The sequence below is a fragment of the Hemiscyllium ocellatum genome, chromosome 25 (genome assembly GCF_020745735.1).
Source record: "Hemiscyllium ocellatum isolate sHemOce1 chromosome 25, sHemOce1.pat.X.cur, whole genome shotgun sequence".
Taxonomy (NCBI): domain Eukaryota; kingdom Metazoa; phylum Chordata; class Chondrichthyes; order Orectolobiformes; family Hemiscylliidae; genus Hemiscyllium; species Hemiscyllium ocellatum.
The window spans coordinates 30,681,179-30,696,413 of record NC_083425.1 but is presented as its reverse complement, the minus strand read 5'-3'; the positions used below and the strand labels follow the sequence as shown (position 1 = coordinate 30,696,413).

General features: G+C 41.0%; 1 protein-coding gene across 1 annotated transcript in view; it reads left to right on the top strand.

Annotated features, from left to right (window-relative positions):
• The window catches only part of LOC132827975 (alpha-1,6-mannosylglycoprotein 6-beta-N-acetylglucosaminyltransferase B), an 860,566-nt gene that overhangs the window by 729,677 nt on the left and 115,654 nt on the right, over window positions 1-15,235 (top strand). The window lies entirely within an intron of this gene.

Sequence of the window (15,235 nt, the reverse complement as noted above, 5' to 3'; positions counted from 1 at the left end):
GATGTGCATGTAGATATATGGTAGTGTGAGACTGCATACATTAAAATGCTACTGAACCACAACTGCTATCTACAGCAACCCCCGTGTCATTGCAGCCATTATATGTAAATGGATTTTAACATTTTGAGTAACTGGATGTCAGTTTGCTTGCTGAGCTGTAAGGTTTGTTTTCAGATGTTTTGTCACCATACTAGGTAACATCATCAGTGAGCCTCTGGTGAAGCATAGGTGGTATAGCCCACTTATTATTTATGTGTATAGGTTTCCTTGGGTTGGTGATGTTATCTCCTGTGGTGATGTCATTTCCGGTTCTTTTTCTCAGGGGGGTGGTAAATGGGATCTAGTTCAATGTTTGTTGATAGTGTTCCAGTTGGAATGCCATGCTTCTCCAAATTTTTCTTATGTGTCTCTGTTTGGCTTGTCCTAAGATGGATGTGTTCTCCCAGTTGAAGTGATGTCCTTCCTCATTTGAATGTAAAGATACTAGTGAGAATGGATCCTATCTTTTTGTGGCTAGTTGATATTCACATCAATAAATCACACATAAATAAAAAGAGGGCCATTCTACCAGTGCTTCACTGGAGGATCACTGATGATGTAATCGAGTATGGTGACGAAACGTCTGAAAACAAACCTTTCAGCTCAGTGAACAAACTTACACTCAGAACCTCAACCTGAACTAGAAGTCTTCTCAAAACTAATGTTATTTCCTACATAGCATATGTGATCCTATTATCATGAAACAGAATTATGTTGACTGACCACAAGCAATACCATTGCTACTATTAAATAAACGTGCAAGATATAGCACTGGATACAGAAGTATTTGAAAATGGGAAAGAGAAAGACTCAAAGCTAAAGAAAAATACACATCAGGCAAGCAGTGTATTTCTAAAAGATTCTACCACACATTGCAGTGGGCAAAAGCATTCAGCTGATTAGTCAGAACAACTTGTTCCATGATCAACCATGTTGCACAGCTGCAGTTAGAGCTTGATTACCTTGAGCTGATTAATGTATATTTGCAACATCTACCAACTGGCTGGAGAGTCTGAAGATTTTGCTTTGATTGAATTAGGGGTAATTTAGGATAATAGGAGCCACTGTTTCTGCAGTCTTCTTTTAGAATCTAAAGTGATTTGTAAATCACTTTTTTTAAACAATGATCCATTGCACTTTTGTTTTGTTATGATATTTCAATTCAATGATCAAATTATTTTAAATTAGACGAACATTTTACAGATGCACTACATCACTAGTGTTCTACATCTACTCGAAATTAGAGCAGGTTAACATTGTTAATGTGTCGCACATGGTTATTATTAGAATAATTGTTCTACTTGAACATTGTACAGAACATTGTATGTCACCTTAATAGCTGGTTGTGTTATAAGCTCAATGTCAGCTGGGTGAATCATAGATGGCAAAAGTACAGAATAATATTGATAACTGAAAAATTTAAACATTTATGAAATTGAAGAAGACATACAAACACATTGAAATTACAACATACAGCAAAGCCAACTGATCTGTATCAGTTATCCCACACATGAACAGTTTTTTTGATTGATTTTCCAAAATGTCAGTGACAATAATATCAGAAACAATTGAGTTGTACAATTATGTTAAAACCAACTTCTTAGATTACCTACAGTATGGAAACAGGCTCTTCAGCCCAAACAGTCCATACCAACCCTCCAAGGAGTAACCCAGACCCGTTTCCCTCTGACTAATACGATGGGCAATTTAGCATGGCCAATTCACCTGATCTGCACACCTTTGGATTGTGGGAGGAAACCCATGCCAACACAAGGAGAATGTGCAAACTCTACACAGACAGTTGCCTGAGGCTGGAATAGAACCTGGGACTGTGAGGTAGCAGTGCTAACCACTGAGCCACCATGCCACCCATAGTGTGCAGTCTTGTTTGGGCCATTATACATTACAAGACAGAAAGATGAATTTTTCTGCAAATGTTGGGGCACCATCGCCAGCCCAAAAAGGTGGTAGTGAGTGCACACTTGTTGGCAGTGAGACTAACCTAGTGATTTTACTGCAGAGGATCTCCTAAATTTTAACCAGTGGCCTGGTTTTTCAGTCAAGGATGGCATGTAGCCTCTTGTGAGGTGAGATATTACTAGGATAATCCGGACATCTCAAGGCCAATTGCACTTAAGGAAGATAGTTGAAATTTTACCTCTATTCCTTTTTTTTGCACTTAATACTAGGAAAGACTGTAATTTCAATATTATTTCATTATTTTTCTACTTATGCTCAGAACTTTGTTTCTCTGTGTTACTAATTGTACCTAAGTTTTAAACTAAGGCATCTTTGAACCTAAGTGTGTGGTGATATTGTACACTTTTTACTGGACGCCTGTACTTCTGTACTTGAGTGCACATGGCAATAAAGCTTAAATCAAATGAAAAATAAATCAATTCAAAATGGAGATGCCCTTGAACAGGTAGGTAAAAATAATAAATTCGGGGTGGTGAAGGGGGAAGGTCTTATTGATCAGAGGGCAAGTCCCTTTGTTGTGTTTTTCAGGATACAGAGCCGCCTTTTATGTTCACAACGTTCTCTCCGAATAAAATGCTGACAGTTGTGTAAAAATGGGTCATTAATTTACTGCAAACATCCATGGGACAGGCAAACTCTCTGCCTCACAAGCTGCTGCAGTCTCGCTGATGGCAAAACAGAAATAGATATCTTTACAATTTTACCACTCCTTCCCCATTTTTAACACTAAATGGGAGATAAGGCCTATTGGCCTAGTTCTGCCATTAATTTTTTGATCCTATGATACTATTACAATTCGAGCCACTGCATTAAATCTAGCATGAGCTAGTCTGAATTGTAAAGTTCCAACAAGCCTGTATTATTAAATCCAATTCATTTTTCAAGAGGTTCCTTAAATTGGTCAGGCCTGGGTGTTATCACACAAGTGGAATAAGGAATAAGGCATTGAGGTAGAAATGTAGTAAAGGAGGAAAACAATGAAAAAAGGTAGAACTGGAAAGAATGGATGAAGAGAGAAAAGGAAGGGACAGAAGAAATTATGGGCAGAAGGGATAGAGGCAAGTGAGGGTGAGAGAAAGAAAAGTAATAATGTCATGGAGGAATAGGAAATTCTCAGCAGCTCTGGGCTATCTTCACACTTGCAGAGAGGAAAAAAATAAGTTTATGTCATGTTGGTTATTTTGAATTTGCCTCTGCTGAACACCTCATGCTGATAGTTCGTTTTCCTGACAGTATGACTGCATTCTCACAGTATGGGGAACGTGAGCATGAATACTTTTCAAAGTAAGAAGCCAAAAAGCACAGAAATCAGATAAAGATTCACACTTGCACCTTTCCAAGCTATTCTTGGCACATTTCAACCATCTACCTTTTCCAAATAAAATAAAGAGATGAGGAAATATTTTTCTCACATATTATTTGCTTCCTAATAAAAAGGTTCAATAAAGACATTTTCTGCATTTCCGTAAGATATTAAAGTCAGGGAGCTTGCTAGAATCAAATGAATATTTCATACTAGTATGAGAAAGTAAAGTCACCATAATCTAAGTGGACTATACAGCTGCTCTTTCATTAGAGAGACAACTGATGGTGGTTTTAACCTGAGGGTCACCATGCCTCAAGCAAGGGGATATGTGAGGAGAATCCTTTATGGTAATTTCAGCCAATGTGAGATTTGAACTTGTTCGCATCATTCTACATCACAAACCAGCAACTGAGCTAGCCAGAAACTTGAGAGCAGGCAAAAGAAAAATTAATGGGATTCTGAAATGTCCCACATTTTGCTGAAGGATTGGATTTTATCTTAGTTTATTACAATTAGCGTTCACACACTATGGACAGGGTATGTTTGTGGAGGTGGGAGTTGGTAATTGGGGTGGGTTACCTCATCAGCCAGTCAGAAAGCTAACAAGAGATTACATTGATTTTTTTAAGGCAATGCTCACCGAATCTAATGCCAATCAGGCGTTGGTGAGGACACTGACAGCTCTTTGCCTGGAACTTGCAGATGTGTATTTGCAGATACATTACAGTTTGTTCAAAAAGCACAAAATCTGTAGGCAGTCAGTCCATGTAACATTTTATAAATTCCTATATTGGACGTAGAACCAGTCTGACTCAAATTTAGGGTACAGATAGATTCTCACCTCCCATCTTTCATGCATTGTCTGAGCTGAGATCCACTTTTATTTTGTAAAATCTTAAGTTATCTTAGGAATATGACTTGAAAGAAGTTCAGGAATCTACACATTAATGAATCGAAACCTGCAATCCCATTCTAAGTGATTAAAGACTTAGGAGCAACCTAGGTTTGTTCAATATATCACATCAGTGTATGAGACTTTGATCTTTTGCTATAAGTTCTGTCTCCTATGATTCTGCCCCACTAGCAGTGCTTCAAAAGCTTATACTTGCAAATAAACCTGTTGGATTATAACCTGGTGTTGTGTGATTTTTACTGTCCACCCCGGTCCAACACTGGTCACTCCATATCATTTCTGTGAAAGGCAGTGTCATTGCAAGTGAAAATTTTACCTTCACCTTAGTGCCAAAGGAGTTGCCATGGGCACCCGCATGGGCCCCAGCTATGCCTGCGTCTTCGTAGGATATGTGGAACAGTCCATCTTCCACAACTACACTGGCACCACCCCCCACCTTTTCCTCCGCTACATCGGTGACTGTATCGGCGCTGCCTCGTGCTCCCACGAGGAGGTTGAACAGTTCATCCACTTTACCAACACCTTCCACCCCGACCTCAAATTCACCTGGACTGTCTCAGATTCCTCCCTCCCCTTCCTAGACCTTTCCATTTCTATCTCGGGCAACCGAATCAACACGGACATCTACTATAAACCGACTGACTCCCACAGCTACCTAGAGTACACCTCCTCCCACCCTGCCCCCTGTAAAAACACCATCCCATATTCCCAATTCCTTTGTCTCTGCCACATCTGCTCCCAGGAGGACCAGTTCCAATACCGTACAGCCCAGATGGCCTCCTTCTTCAAGGACCGCAGATTCCCCCCAGACATGATCGACAATGTCCTCCACCGCATCTCCTCCACTTCCCGCTCCTCCACTCTTGAGCCCCACCCCTCCAACCGCCACCAGGACAGAACCCCACTGGTTCTCACCTAACACCCCACCAACCTCCATGTACAGCGTATCATCCGCCGTCATTTCTGCCACCTCCAAATGGACCCCACCACCAGGGATATATTTCCCTCCCCTCCCCTATCAGCGTTCCGAAAAGACCACTCCCTCCGTGACTCCCTCGTCAGGTCCACACCCCCCACCAACCCAACCTCCACTCCCGGCACCTTCCCCTGCAACGGCAAGAAATGCAAAACTTGCGCCCACACCTCCTCCCTTACATCTCTCCAAGGCCCCAAGGAATCCTTCCATATCCGCCACAAATTCACCTGTACCTCCACACACATCATCTATTGCATCTGCTTCACCCGATGTGGCCTCCTCTGTATTGGGGAGACAGGCCGCCTACTTGCGGAACGTTTCAGAGAACACCTCTGGGACACCCGGACCAACCAACCCAACCACCCCATGGCTCAACATTTTAACTCCCCCTCCCACTCCACCAAGGACATGTAGGTCCATGAACTCCTCCACCGCCAGACCATAACAACACAACGGTTGGAGGAAGAGCGCCTCATCTTCCACCTAGGAACCCTCCAACCACAAGGGATGAACTCAGATTTCTCCAGTTTCCTCATTTCCCCTGCCCCCACCTTGTCTCATTCAAATCCCTCGAACTCAGCACCGCCTTCCTAACCTGCAATCTTCTTCCTGACCTCTCCGCCCCCACCCCACTCCGGCCTATCACCCTCACCTTGACCTCCTTCCACCTATCACATCTCCATCGCCTCTCCCCCAAGTCCCTCCTCCCTACCTTTTATCTTAGCCTGCTGAGGACACACTTTCCTCATTCCTGAAGAAGGGCTTATGCCCGAAACATCGAATCTCCTGTTCCTTGGATGCTGCCTGACCTGCTGCGCTTTTCCAGCAATACATTTTCATCTTAATGTACAATTACCAAGTGTGTGCGCTTCTGCAATCTTGAGCTAAGTAGTTCAAAAAGATCAAATTTCAATTCCCAGTGTGTATTGAAAAAGCTTCTATTATTCCTGCTTTGCACTGGGGAGATTGCAAGTTCGCAATGATGTTATACACAATGTTGAAAGGTTTTGTCGGTGCAAACTTCACAAAGCTTGTCAATATACAATGATTGATTCCTGTATAATCTAGACCATGAGAACTTTGCTTCCAATTTCCACTGTTTCTTACTTTACATGATCCATCTCTCACTCTCCTCTTCCTCAAATCCTATGTCCAATTCTGTGGAATAGATTTTCAGTCATTATTCACTCAAAGCTCACCATCTCCCACTTATACCCTAACTCATCTCCCTCATAACTTCCATTTTCCAAGTATCCATACCTCGGATAATACAATTTTCTATTCTGGCTTCTCTGATATGGCTTCCTCCATTCTCAACAAAAAGGTGCCTTTTTTAGCACCATGGATAGATGGGTAAACAATGTTTTATTCCTTCCCTTACATCATCTCCTTCCTCCCAGAAGAATGATAAGTTCCCTTAGTCCTCACAAGTCTCTATATTCAAGGGATCATCCTTGGTCAGTTTCACCATTTCGATTATGAAGTCACCATAAAACACACCTAAAAGTATGGCGCTGGAAAAACACAGCAGGTCAGGCAGCATTCGAGGAGCAGGTGAGAGGAACTTGCTTCATGCCATGCTTTAAGTGATGTGAGATACGATATGATCTTTATACTTAAGTTTAAGTCACATGATATTAAACAATGATGATAGGACGAGCATATCTCTTAAACGTTTATTGATATAATGACCATGAAATATAACACAACACACCCAATTACAGACCTTCCTTTTTGTTCATTTTCGATGCTTCCTCTTTTCAGTTGCTTATTAGTTGATGCCTTTCTAACTATTCTGGGTTCTGATGAAAGATTATCAACCTGAAACATTAACCCTTCATTTCTCTCCATAAATGTCAACTGACCTGCTCAGTATTTCCAGCATTTTTATTGTAGATTTCCATTACTTTGCTTCTATATTACCACTTTAATTTAACTTTTGTCTGAATGTGGAACTACAGTTTTAGGAAATCTGCTGGAACTCTCACTGTAATCTAACTCTCAAAGCTCCTGCAACAGTTGGATTGTTTGATGGTGTAACAAGTGAGAAGCTATATCTATTGCAGCCTATGCATTTTACCATTCTTGGAATTTTATTTTCTGTTTTAGTCATAGTAACTATTTTTTAGAAATGCTATTGTGTCACCCTTCTCCTTATTTAACTATGGCAACAGTGCATCAGAATCAGTGCCTAGTTATGCAAGAAATATTTCTTACATACAATTTCATATAAATTCATATACGCCTCTGTCTTATTCTTCAAAGATTCTGTCTGCTTTTTTCATTTTATTTTCTTTTTTTTATATTCTGCATTTGCCTTCATCCTTCTAATTCTTTCCCATTCTTTGTTGTCTGTAACTTTGCTAAAATTATTTTCTTATTCTGCGTTATACATTGTTTACAAAGCTAAACTTTGTAGTTCAACATTTCTGTTTTCAAGGTTCATTCAACAAAATCAGATAATTGAAGGGTATTTTGATGGGGGAGTGGGAGATTGGAATCAATTATTGAGGCTTTTATTTGGAAGGAGCTACTAATCTCTATGAAACTGCACCAATTATTCCATTGTAATCGATGTTAGCAGTTGCTCATTGCTTAAAATTACTTATGTCAGGAATCTTTACTCAAACAAAGCAAGCAGTGATGTGGAACTGTATTAGGTTCAGTCTTCAGAGTGGAAAATCATTGCAATGCAAAAGCTTAATATTCTTTGGTAGTCATTTATCTTTGCAGAAACTGTATTGATATAATACCAATTTTCAGTGTCCTCAAGTGGTAATCAGGGACAAATCTTTGAAAACAATCAAACTGTGTTGAAAGAGTTTCATTTAATTGCGCTCCTGGTAACCCCAGGCTTAAAGTCCATGTAAGTTAATAATCTTTGCAGGAAGAGTAGACGTCAGGTTAGAGTCTTGATCTACAAAATAAATTCAAACCGTTGGGAAGAATTTGTTATTCTTGTAAAAAGGAATGTTGTCCTTATACTGATTTCAAATACACCTTTGTTTAAATGGTGAATATCAATTATACCAGTGAGCCAATGCCTCCCTGTCTGACAATTTGATGGAGATAAAATTAACACATATTATGGAGGGATTCCAAGCGAAGTCTATTAGGTTCTTTTTACCATTTATTTTCCAATTTTTTTTAACATTTCCATCATTTCTTAATTATTAAACTGTCTTTAAATGCTACAGAAATACTAATTGGCAAAATATATTCATGCTTTCCTAATGTTTAGAATGGTAACCTATAGTGATCATTATCTTGTCATTGCTAGTCCAACAGAATGAGGATAACATCTGCCAGGCATCAGGATTTGTGTATCCTCAGGTGACTCAGCAGGGCAATGCTAGAACCACTTGAGGAGAGAGGACGGCAAAGTGGGTTCTCAAGCCAGCTCTCTCTGCCCTTCTGCTTCTCCTCAGTAGAGTTCATGCAGTCAGTTTCTGCCTGTGTCACATTTTGTTGAATGATGTGTTGCCATTCAGCAAATTCCTCCCATGCACTGAGGCAACTTGTCCCCTTTTCAATGAGGTACAGTGAGTGCAGAACATGTTTTCTTTGTCCTCCTTGAGATTGGATGCATTCTTTAGGTCATGAAAAGAGGATGCCTTAGAACAGTATCACTTGCAAATCCCTCACCAAGTCATTCACCGTCTTGGAAATATATTGTTATTCCTTCACTGCGGCTCGTCAAAATCCTGGTTTTGCCTCACTGGCAGCATTGTGAGTGCACCCATGCCAAAGAAATACAGCAGTCCAAGAAGACAGCTTACCATTACCTTCTCAAGGACATTAGGAATAGGCAATAGTAACTGTGCCAGCCAGTGATGCCTAAATCCTGAATTCATAAAAACTATTTTGCCGCGGAAGCCAATTGTTTGGGTGCAGATACAATGCCTCATCCAGCAGAATTGATTTGTCTTGATCATGGCTGCAATGCTGAATGATTTGACTTTGGTGAGGATGGTGGAATCATACTTTGTATTCCCACTTGCCTTTGATTATCATGCAATGACACCACAGAAACTATCCATCAACTAGAGGTGTCCTTGGTAAGTGATCCAAGTCTCTTTGTCCAAGCAGATGCAGCGACTTGAAAGAACTGGAAGAATGGATGGAGAATACTGGGTGAGAGGAGGTATGGTGCAGGTAGTTATGGGAGTCTTTGGGTTTGTTGTAAATGTCCATCTGGAGACTGTCGCCGGATATGGAAAAGGTGAGGTCAAGATGGGGAAGGGACGTGTCCGAGATAGACCAAGTGAATTTGAGGGTGGGGTGGAAGTTGTGCTCGAAGTCGATAAAGTTCAGCCTGGTGCAGGAAGTTGTGCCGTTGCAGTCATTGATGTAATGGCAGAAGAGTTAGGCACAGTGCCTGTGTAGGTACTGAAGAGGAATTGTTCAATATAACCAACAAAGAGGCAGGCATAGCTGGGGTCCATCTGGGTGCCCATGACCACCCCCTGCATTTGGAGGAAATAGGAGGAGTTAAAGGGAATGTTATTGAGGGTGAGGACCAGTTCGGCGAGGCGGAGGTGGTTGTTGGTGGAGGGGAATGGATGGGTCTGTTGGAGAAGAAGAAGCGGAGGCCTGGAGGCCATCCTTTTGGGTATGGACGAATATAAGGACTACACGTCCATAGTGAAGATAATGTGCTGTGGGCTGAGGTACTGGAAGTTACGGAAGAGATGGAGGGCATGGTTGGTATCGTGGATGTAGGTAGAAAGTGCCTGAACTAAGGGGAAGAATATGGAGTCAAGGAAGGACGAGATGAGTTTGGTGGGGCAGGACGGTGCCGAGATGATGGTTTGTTTGGAGTAGTTGGGCTTGTGGGTCTTGGGGAGCAGGTAGAACCAGGCAGTGTGGGGCTGGGGTCTGAATTTGGAGGCAGTGGAGGGGAGGTCACCAGAGGCGATGAGACCATGCAAGTGATTTTGGCCTGATGAGTTGCGATGGGTTTGTGAGCAAGGGGGAGGTAGGATGTGGTGTTGGAGAGTTGGCTTTCAGCCCCTGTGACATAGAGGTCCGTTATCCAGACTACTGCCTTTGTCAGAATCAGTATTGATCAGCCAGAAAACCCTACAAGTTGTAGAAGGGTTTTGAGTAGCTGAGCAGTACTGTCATAAGGGCAATCAGGTGATAATCATAAAATGCTAAGTAAGTCAACTTCTGACAAAGACCATTAGATCTTTAGGAGATTGGAGAATCCACAGTTCAATAACATAATCAGTTGGATGTGTCCATCAAAGAGGATAGTAATGAGTAGGTAAAGAGAGAAAAAAAACTTCCAGCAGAGTCAGTAAAACATTGTGAGGCTGGGAGTGAATTGACTGGGCATCAGAAGTGTGAGACAGCAAGGCTGCACAGAAATCCTACCCTGAGGCTCCAAGGTTGGCATGTCAAGATTAGAGTATCTTGAATGTGGCATTGAGACTTCAGGAAATGGAACTCAGGGCTGAATATAGGAGCAGGGGTAAAATCAGGGTACTGAGAACATAAATGTATAAAGTGACAGCAGTACTAAAACTGTAAGCAAAGAGTTATTTGTTTCAAGTTTTTTTTAATATAGTGCCACACAGTGGAATTGGGCAATTGTATGCTAGCACAGGTGTAATTTTAAAAGAAAAAATTGAATTACAGTGATGAAGTTTAAGATGGTAGTGTTCCAATTTTGGTTTGGAGGAGAAATAGCCTTTTATATTTACTTCCCATTTTAAGATCTATCATGGGCTTGTCAGCAGGGATTTCCACTAATCCACTCTAGATCAGTGTGGCATTATCTACAGGGGATCTGCAGCATTTGTAACTAGGACAAGTAACAGCAAAGCTTTTCAACAGTCAGACTCAAGTATTCTCATTAAGCTGCATGAGCTGCAAACCAAAGAGTAAAGTACAGGACAGCCAGATAATATTTAGATGCATAGAAATGAATAAAGATTACAAATACAGAGGGGATGAAGCGAGAGAAAGTAAAGAGGCATACAGGAAAAAATAAACAAAAATAGTGTTCTACTTCTACAAATCTGCAAACTTATATTTTTTTAACGAGAGAATGAAACTCCACTCTTACAAAATTAATATGTCAGCGTTAAAGAGATTAGATTGCCTACAGTGTGGAAACAGGCCCTTTGGCCCAACCAGTCCACACCGACCCTCCGAAGAGTAACCCACCCAGACCCATTTCCCTCTGACTCATGCACTAATGGGTAATTTAGCATAGTCAATTCACTTGACCTGCACATCTTTGGATTGTGGGAAGAAACTGGAGCAAACCCACACGGACACACAGAGAATGTGCAAACTCCCCACAGTTTGGAATCAAACCTGGGTCCCTGGTGATGTGAGGCAGCAGTGCTAACCACTGAGCCACCATAAGTAATTGCAACTGATTTTTCAGAAGTCATTGCAACTTCTTTCTTTGGCAGCCTTTGTTTTGTACTTTGATTGTCAACTCTACTCAATGACACTCAGCATGACTCAGGAGCCCCAGTCCAGCTGAGCAGTCTCTGCCATATTTTTAGAATGAGCAAATGCAAATTATAACATATGAAAGGTATTTTATTTAAGTCTTGTTCTTAATGGTAGCAACACTAACTTGTTCAACTGGCTTAAATGCAAAGCAAAGGGCAAATGGTGACTTTCATCTAAGACTATTCTGTGGAAGTACAGAATATTATTGACAATACTCAAAAATCTTTTCGTGATTTGCACATTTTAATCAGACATGTGCAGACACCAGAAATTGCTGGCGGACTTATCCTGTGATAATAATGAATGCTGATAGCCTTGCTATTACTACAGCAAAATCTAGATTGGCAAGTTAAATTTAATGTTAATGTATTAGATAGTAAATGAGCTTGTCGCACATAGTTATACTGATGTCATCAGTTCGCTCATCGATTATGATGATTATCATAGAATCCCTACAGTGTGGAAACAGGCCCTTCAGCCCAACAAGCCCACACCAACTCTCCAACAAATAACCTACCCAGACCCATTACCCTACCCTATTGCTCTACATTTACCCCTGACTAATGCACCTAACATACACATTCCTGAACACTACGGGCAATTCACCTAACCTGCACATCTTTGGATTGTAGGAGGAAACCCATGTAGACATGTGGAGAATGTGCAAACTCCACACAGACAGTTGTCCAAGACTTAAACTGAGCCTGGGTCCCTGGTACTGTGAGGCAGCAGTGCTAACCACTGAGCCATCATGCTGCCTGCTGATTAAGTGATACAAATTGGACAATTGTGCTATATTAGCCACAACAGTTATACAGAATAACATTTGGAGCAGTCTCTTGTTTTGCATTATATAATGATGTGCACAGGACATCTTGCACAGGACAAAATGTAATATGTTTCAACTTAGATTAATTATCATTTGTATTTCTACAAGTGCAAGGTTATATTTGGTTCAAGACTCCTGGTTTATTTATTTAAACGCAAGAATCCCTAAAGCTCAAGCTTTATAATACTGTATCAGGGAAATCAGAACATTTTTCCAGCAAAGACACTAGAAAAAATATCCAAAGGAATCTTAATGAGGAGAGGGTATTGGAGATTAGTCAAGTTTTCTTCTGTAAAACATTAAAGTAAGTTCATTCATTTCTCAAAAACTACCATTATCTAGTGCAATTCATTGAAAAGCACCTTTCAGAATCCGATTGTTTACAGGCTTACGTTTTGCTTAATCCCCTTGTTTTGACTACATCACTTTTTCAGATTAGATTCCCTACAGTGTGGAAACGGGACCTTCGGCCCAACAAGTCCACACCGACCTTCCGAAGAGTAAACCACCCAGTCCCATTTCTCTCTGACTAATGCATCTAACACTACAGGCCAATTCACCTGGCCTGCACATCTTTGGGAGGAAATTGGAGGACCTGGAGGAAACCCACACAGAAAAGGGGAGAACGTGCAAATTCCACACAGACAGTCGCCCAAGGCCAGAACCGACCTGGGACCCTGGTGCTGTGAGGCAGCAGTGCTAACTACTGAGCCACCATGCCACCTCCTTTCTTTTGGAGAAACATCAGACACAGGCAAATTAGTCTTCACTAACATCATAAGTGGCATCCAGACTTCAGTCCATACAGTCCGCTATTTACCTTCACCTTTTCTGCTTGATAGCTACAAACCTTGGAAATCAGTTTAGCTCAGTTGGCTGGATTGTTGGTTTGCATAGCAGTGTGATACCAACAGTGTAAGTTTAATTCCCATCACCGGTTTGACGTTATCATGAAGGACTCTTCCCTTGCCTGACATCTGGTAACCCTCAGATTAAGTCACCACCAGTTGTTTCTCTCTAATGAGAGAGTAGCCCCTATGGTTTGGTAAGACTATGGCAATATAACAGCTACAAACCTAAGTGGCAGCCTTCTATATTTGCATTTCCAATCACTATCATTATTTTTAGATTTGTGTGTATGATTAAATGAAAATATTTAATACTGCATTGCATCATACTTAACAAATTGCTGAAAATGTGTTGGTATTCGTAGTGATTGTAGAGAAAGCATTAAATAGTCAATCACATAAATAACTTTTACAGAGCACTATAAAAGCACTGATAACCACCTCCATAAAACCTGGAGTCAACACATCCAAATCAAATCCAATCTGGATATGGCTGGCTATAAAAATGTACCTGTTAAATATGATATGCTGTCCCAACCTGGATCTGGAAATCTCATCATCTGTACCAAATTTAAAAACAAAAAGCATTTAAAAACACCGAATAACAAGTTGCAAGATTTTAATAATGAATGGTGTCTTTCTCTGTTTGAATCTGTTTTCTTTCTCATATTGATTAAGGCGCTGCAGCCAAATTGTTATTGCAAAATGTGCATGTTATTTATGCATTCCAGTGATATAACCAAAAGCTAGTTTCTTCATATTACCATCTGTTCAGAAGACTTGAAAAAATAGGAATGCACAGTTTCTATCCTCATGCTGTGAACCTTCACTTTTCACTCCGGGGCTCATGTCAAAGAGCTATAATCTGGGGAATAAAAAAGAAATTAAGGTATTGTTATGAGCATGCTTATCACATCTTGCTAAAAAAAAAGCAACTTCTGTTGTTTGAAGATCTTCAGACCAATGATGCTTGGGGAAACTGTAATTAGCTGGCCTTATGTGGCAACCGTTTATTGGTACAATTCATCTGGAACTGAACTGTCCATTTCTCAGCAAAATTTAAAATTCTCACTTCCATCTACAATTCTAGACAAAGCCTTATTCCACACCACCTTTGAAAGATCTTCCAGCCAAAAGATCTTCCACTTCCAGTAGAGTACCCTCTACTCTAATGGCCGGAACTTTATCAGAATCAGAATGACACAGACCAAGGCAAAATATGTAGCAGAATCAGGCAATCAGTGTGGTAAGGCCCATCTCAATGTCAAGATCATTTAATCCACTTCCACGTGTTTCACAGCTGGTGTGGCGAAAGCTCATGAAGGAAACTAGAACGGGTATGTGGATGATTTTGGCTTGCTTTGAATGAATTCCATGCTGAACACTGGCCAACAGCATCTCAGGTTACAATTCACACCCATGCACCCCTCCTCCATAGGCATTGGCATTCAGTTTCTGCCAACCCATCAGAATCATCCTGGAACTTCTAATATTCATAAGCAGTGCATCCTGGAAGAACAGACTTGTATTGCAGGGTGCACTAGCAATCAGCGTTGAAAGTCTGAAGTGAGGACACTTTGTGCATAGGTACAGGTACCCCATTCGCCCACGTGACCAGAAATGCATCTCAGGGCTCCTTCACTTGCTATATTAGAGCTTGCCCACTTAGCCATGCCAATTAGCACAGATACAGAAACACACAGTTTGCCTTACCAACTACCATCATCAGTCTAGGGGACTACATCTTACTGAACAACAGTGTGTTACATCAATCTCACAGCTCCACCATGTGCCAGGAGCTTACACAGCAAGCACTCTCCATGTGCACCAAACAGGAAGCCATGTCTCAAGGCCTTAGGAAAATAGTTCT